This window comes from Capricornis sumatraensis, chromosome 16, assembly GCF_032405125.1.
Source record: "Capricornis sumatraensis isolate serow.1 chromosome 16, serow.2, whole genome shotgun sequence".
Taxonomy (NCBI): domain Eukaryota; kingdom Metazoa; phylum Chordata; class Mammalia; order Artiodactyla; family Bovidae; genus Capricornis; species Capricornis sumatraensis.
The window spans coordinates 48,935,988-48,942,239 of record NC_091084.1 but is presented as its reverse complement, the minus strand read 5'-3'; the positions used below and the strand labels follow the sequence as shown (position 1 = coordinate 48,942,239).

At 40.5% G+C, this 6,252-nt stretch overlaps 1 pseudogene; it reads right to left on the bottom strand.

Moving 5' to 3' along the window:
• Window positions 1-250: 250 nt before the first annotated feature.
• LOC138092138 (olfactory receptor 56A1-like) lies at window positions 251-4,824 on the bottom strand (annotated as a pseudogene).
• Between the last annotated feature and the right edge of the window lie 1,428 nt (window positions 4,825-6,252).

The following is a 6,252-nucleotide window of genomic DNA, read 5'->3' as shown; positions in this document are numbered from 1 at the left end:
CTGCCATATATATATATATATATATATATATGATCTCCAGTAGTTTTTTCTCTTAAAATCATATTTTTTTCCTACTGTGTAAAACAGAAGTAGTAGTAGCTACATGAATGTTGTGAAGATTAAATTGCTTCACTGTAACTGGCCAGGACCAAAGCAGTTGCCCAAGAAAAATGAGTTTCTTCCTCTTGCCTACCCTCTCCTGAACCAGGCAAGGACAAAGGAAGGAACCAGGGTCAGGGTTTTCTCTAGCTCATGTCGGGGGAAAATCACTGAGAAGGAAGGGCAGATAGAATTCTAAATCTGCTTTACAAATGCACGCCCCTCTCTGCAGCAGTTTCTGAATTCCTTGCTTTATCTCTTTAGTCTGAACCCCATATACAATAGGGTTTAAGGCAGAGGGTATGAGGTGACGAAGGTTATTGAGCAGGATCAGGATGTCCATGGGGACCCTCTTTCTGGCCACATATGTCAACACCACAACCAGAAGGATGGTGCTGAGAAAGAGAATGAGGATGAAGTGAGAGCCACACGTGCTCAGAGTTTTGACTGAAGCTCCCTCAGCCTTGAACTTGAACATAGCTCTTAAGATGAAGATGAGGATGAAATCTGAGCCTAGTAAGGTCCAACCAGCCACAAACTGGTAGATTGTGTTCAGGGTGAAATTGTCACAGGAAATCCTGGACACAGACAGGTTGGCACAAATGCAGTTCTCAATGACATTTTCTCACAGTAATGAAGCCTGGCAGCAAGAATGGGAATGGGTAGAGTGAGAAGGGCATTTTGTATGGCAATGAAGGTACTAGCTTGGCCACAGCATGGTTAATGAAGATGGATGGGTACCTCAGTGAGTGGCAGATGGCCACATAGCAGTCATAGCCATGACAAAGAATGCACAGGACTCCATGGGGAGGAAGCTGTTCATGATGAACATCTGGAGGAAGCAGGCAGAGAAGCCGATGGACCTGAGATCAAACCAGAAGATGGCCAGGACCTTGGGGATGACGGTGAGGCAGAGCGCCACGTCCAGCAGGGAGAGGAGGTTGAGCCGGTAGTACATGGGCTCATGCAGAGAGGCCTCCAGCCGGATGGTGATTGGGAGGGTGGTGTTGGCCCCCATGGCCAGAAGAAAGAGGAGACTGAGGGACAGGGACAGCCAGTGCTGCCAGCTCTGGTAGTTAGGGAAGCAGATGAGGAGGAATTCAGAGACTGAAGGAGTGGACTAGTTGCTGGGTGAGGTCATCCAGTGAATCCTGAGCTGAGAAGTCTTGTCTTGACTATTTGCTTGGTCAGATACAAAAGGTAATTTTGTTTAATTGATTTCAAAAGTATAGCTCTCACTCTGTAGGTTGCTATTGATATACAGAAGAAGGAAAATTCCAGGCAATATCCTAAAGATAGAGTGGTGGGACTTGACAATTAATGCTGCTGCTGCTGCTGCTAAGTCACTTCAGTCATGTCCGACTCTGTGCGACCCCATAGATGGCAGCCCACCAGGCTCCTTTGTCCCTGGGATTCTCCAGGCAAGAACACTGGAGTGGGTTGCCATTTCCTTCTCCAGACAATTAATGCTACAGTCTATGAAAGAGAAAAAAAGGATCAGTGTAAACACTAAGATTTGAAAAGAGAATAATGATAGGTAGTAACCTCACAACATTAAAAATGTGCAACAAATTAAGTCAGTGTAGTACCAGTTTAAGAAAAGCAAAATGATAATAGTATAAAGGAGAAGTTGCTTTCTCCATGAAAATTTTAAGGAGCATAGGATCAACTTGTCAGCTAAACAAAAGTCTAATAATGTGAGAATATGAATGGTCATTAAATTTTATTGAAAGGGTGTCATTAGTGACCTGAACATGGGTAATTCATTGGACTGGTGGCAACAGAAAATAGAATGAAAGGAGCTGAAGATTCAGTAAGTGAGAAAGTGTAGCTAGAGAAGGCTGACTACATAGTTAAAAGGCTCATTCAAGCTTGCAGGCAAAGGAAAAGGCAAGACAAGAATGAAACATATTGTAGCATGCCTATTTGGGGAAAGATTACAAATTCAGATGGAAAGTAAGATAATTGAAGTAGTTGTTTATTAAGAAAGCAACTTTTTTTTTTTACTATTATCATTTCTTTGTAATTTTTTACACATAGATTTTGTACCTCTCTGTCTCCCTCCCTCTGAGGACTGACAACATGCACTTTTCATTGATACACATCAACATTCTCTAACACCCCATAGATTCTTAACAAAAGCCTATTGAAAAATACTGGACCTTAGTGTTTTACGCAGAGGTAAAATTTCAAGTGAAAGTGGAGAATTAGCCAAGATTTCAGTGCTGAAGGAACTTGGAGGAGGGGAAAGGAGAAGCTCTGATCAAACAAATGGTGGCTATATTTAAAATGGATAAGCAACAAGGACCTACTCAGTAGTACAGGGAACTTTGCTCTGTATTATGCAGCAACCTAAATGGGGAAAGAATTTGAAAAAGGATGCATGTATATGTATAATTTGAATTGGCTCAGTGTTAAAGAACCTGCCTGCAACACCAAAGACATGGGTTTGATCTCTGGGTCAGGAAGATCCCCTGGAACAGGAAATGGCAACCCACTCCAGTTTTCTTGCCTGGAAAATCCTACAGACAGAGGGGCCTGGTGGGCTACTGTCCATGAGGTCACGAAAGAGTCAGACATGACTGAGCACAGCACACACACATAATTTGAATCACTTTGCCCAAAACTATCACATTGTTAATCAACTATACTCCAGCATAAGATAAAAAATAAATTAAATTTGTATGGAAATACAAAAAACCTCGAATTGCCAAAGCAATCTTGAGAAAGAAGAATGGAACTGGAGGAATCAACTTGCCTGACTTCAGGCTCTACTACAAAGCCACAGTCATCAAAACAGTATGGTACTGGCACAAAGACAGACATATAGGTCAATGGAACAAAATAGAAAGCCCAGAGATAAATCCACACACATATGGACACCTTATCTTTGACAAAAGAGGCAAGAATATACAATGGAGTAAAGACAATCTCTTTAACAAGTGGTGCTGGGAAAACTGGTCAACCACTTGTAAAAGAATGAAACTAGATCACTTTCTAACACCGCACACAAAAATAAACTCAAAATGGATTAAAGATCTAAATGTAAGACCAGAAACTATAAAACTCCTAGAGGAGAACATAGGCAAAACACTCTCCGACATAAATCACAGCAGGATCCTCTATGATCCACCTCCCAGAATTCTGGAAATAAAAGCAAAAATAAACAAATGGGATCTCATTAAAATTAAAAGCTTCTGCACAACAAAGGAAAATATATGCAAGGTGAAAAGACAGCCTTCTGAATGGGAGAAAATAATAGCAAATGAAGCAACTGACAAACAACTAATCTCAAAAATATACAAGCAACTTATGCAGCTCAATTCTAGAAAAATAAACGACCCAATCAAAAAATGGGCCAAAGAACTAAATAGACATTTCTCCAAAGAAGACATACGGATGGCTAACAAACACATGAAAAGATGCTCAACATCACTCATTATCAGAGAAATGCAAATCAAAACCACAATGAGGTACCACTTCACACCAGTCAGAATGGCTGCGATCCAAAAATCTGCAAGCAATAGATGCTGGAGAGTGTGTGGAGAAAAGGGAACCCTCCTACACTGTTGGTGGGAATGCAAACTAGTACAGCCACTATGGAGAACAGTGTGGAGATTCCTTAAAAAATTGCAAATAGAACTACCTTATGACCCAGCAATCCCACTGCTGGGCATACACACCGAGGAAACCAGAATTGAAAGAGACACATGTACCCCAATGTTCATCGCAGCACTGTTTATAATAGCCAGGACATGGAAACAACCTAGATGTCCATCAGCAGATGAATGGATAAGAAAGCTGTGGTACATGTACACAATGGAGTATTAGCCGTTAAAAAGAATTCATTTGAATCAGTTCTGATGAGATGGATGAAACTGGAGCCGATTATACAGAGTGAAGTAAGCCAGAAAGAAAAACACCAATACAGTATACTAACACATATGTATGGAATTTAGAAAGATAGCAATGACGACCCTGTATGCAAGACAGGAAAAAAGACACAGCGGTGTATAATGGACTTTTGGACTCAGAGGGAGAGGGAGAGGGTGGGATGATTTGGGAGAATGGCATTCTATCATGTATACTATCATGTAAGAATTGAATCGCCAGTCTATGTCTGACGCAGGATACAGCATGTTTGGGGCTGGTGCATGGGGATGACCCACAGAGATGTTATGGGGAGGGAGGTGGGAGGGAGGTTCATGTTTGGGAACACATGTAAGAATTAAAGATTTTAAAATTAAAAAAATTAATAAATAAATTAAATTAAATAAAAATAAATAAATAAATAAAATAAAGAAAAAATGTTTAAAAAAAAAATACTACAAATGGTGGTCGCTGAGGGTTTGTATGGTGGACTTCAGGGAATGGACAGAGCATGCCACAAAATGTATGTTAGAACCTGGAGGCTTATTCATGTCACTGTCTGCAGGTGCTGCTCAAGAGCCTGTCCCTTGGTGAACGGTAAAACCCTAGGCTAGGTCTCTGACTTAAATCTTTTGCCCTTGCCCTAAAACAAACTCAGAATCACTCTGTTGTTCCTGCTATGTTAGTACAAATTTTCTTGAATTTCCTTCAACTTAAAATATTACCAACTTATCCATACAAAATCTCATCTCTCTGTACCCAGCTTTCCTGTTTTTCTTGACCTTCATCTTCCTCATCTTCTGTTTTCTCATCCCTGTTGAGTGCCCTTCTTTGCACTTTGTCCTTTTCTAGCATTGTTTGACATAATATTTATACCTGTTCATGCACCTCCTCAAAGGCTACTTGCTGACCAATTCTCCTGTTTATCTGCTTCCATTCATCACTTGTTCACCATTTACTTGTGAAAGGGTTATTGCCCAAAACTCATCAAGCCCAAGGTACTTGCCTTCAGCCACCCAGTGTTATCATTTGGACTCTAAGGTTATCCAATTCAATTTCTTCACTGTTTAAATTGGATAGCAGGTAGGAAGAGAGAAAATCTGGAATGGGAAAGAAGGAAAAAGAAACAAATTTCTAGATGTTCTAATATGTGTTAAGTATTGGTACATGGAATAAAAATAATTTAAGGACTCTAAAGCTGGATCGACAATATTCACTGGTATATATCAGGCATCTCGTATATACCAGGCCTTCAATCTTTAGGATGGACTGGTTCTTCTGAGAATATCATATCTATTCATTTATTTCACAGAAGCACAATGTCAAAAACAAAACTGAGAATCTTTCTCAACTCTGTTTCAATTAGCCCTCTGGAGTATCTTATCCAATTCAGGGCACTATGTATTAGGAAATTCCTTGTCAGACTGAGATAAAGTCATAGGAAGTTAAAACATAATAAAAGGCATTGACCCCCTTTGTGGGGTCAAGTAATTGTTACAAAATATAGATGTGTGAAGAGTGAAAAAGTTGGATAAAAGCTCAACATTCAGAAAACTAAGATCATAACATTTGGTCCCACCACTTCATGGCAAACAGTGGAAACAGTGAGAGACTTTATTTTTTTGGGCTCCAAAATCACTGCAGATGGTTATTGCAGCCATGAAATTAAAAGACGCTTACTCCTTGGAAGAAAAGTTATGAGCAACCTAGATAGCATATTCAAAAGCAGAGACATTACTTTGCCAACAAAAGTCCATCTAGTCAAGGCTATGGTTTTTCCAGTAGTCATGTATGGATGTGAGAATTGGACTGTGAAGAAAGCTGAGCACCAAAGAATTGATGCTTTTGAAGTGTGATGTTGGAGAAGATTCTTGAGAGTCCCTTGGGCTACAAGGAGACCCAACCAGTCCATTCTGAAGGAGATCAGCCCTGGAATTTCTTTGGAAGGACTGATGTTGAAGCTGAAACTCCAATCCTTTGGCCACCTGATGCGAAGAACTGACTCATTGGAAAAGACCCTAATGCTGGGAAAGATTGAAGGCAGGAGGAAAAGGGGACGACAGAGGATGAATGGCATCACCAACTCAATGGACATGAGTTTGGGTGGGCTCTGGCAGGTGCTGTTGAACAGGGAGGCCTGGCGTGCTACAGCTCATGGGGTCGCAAAGAGTAGGATATGACTGAACGACTGAACTGAATTGAATTGATAGATATGTGATCTGCAAAGGACATCAGTGATAACTTCAAAATATTTGAATGGTTATCTTCGGCAAAAGGGTAAGA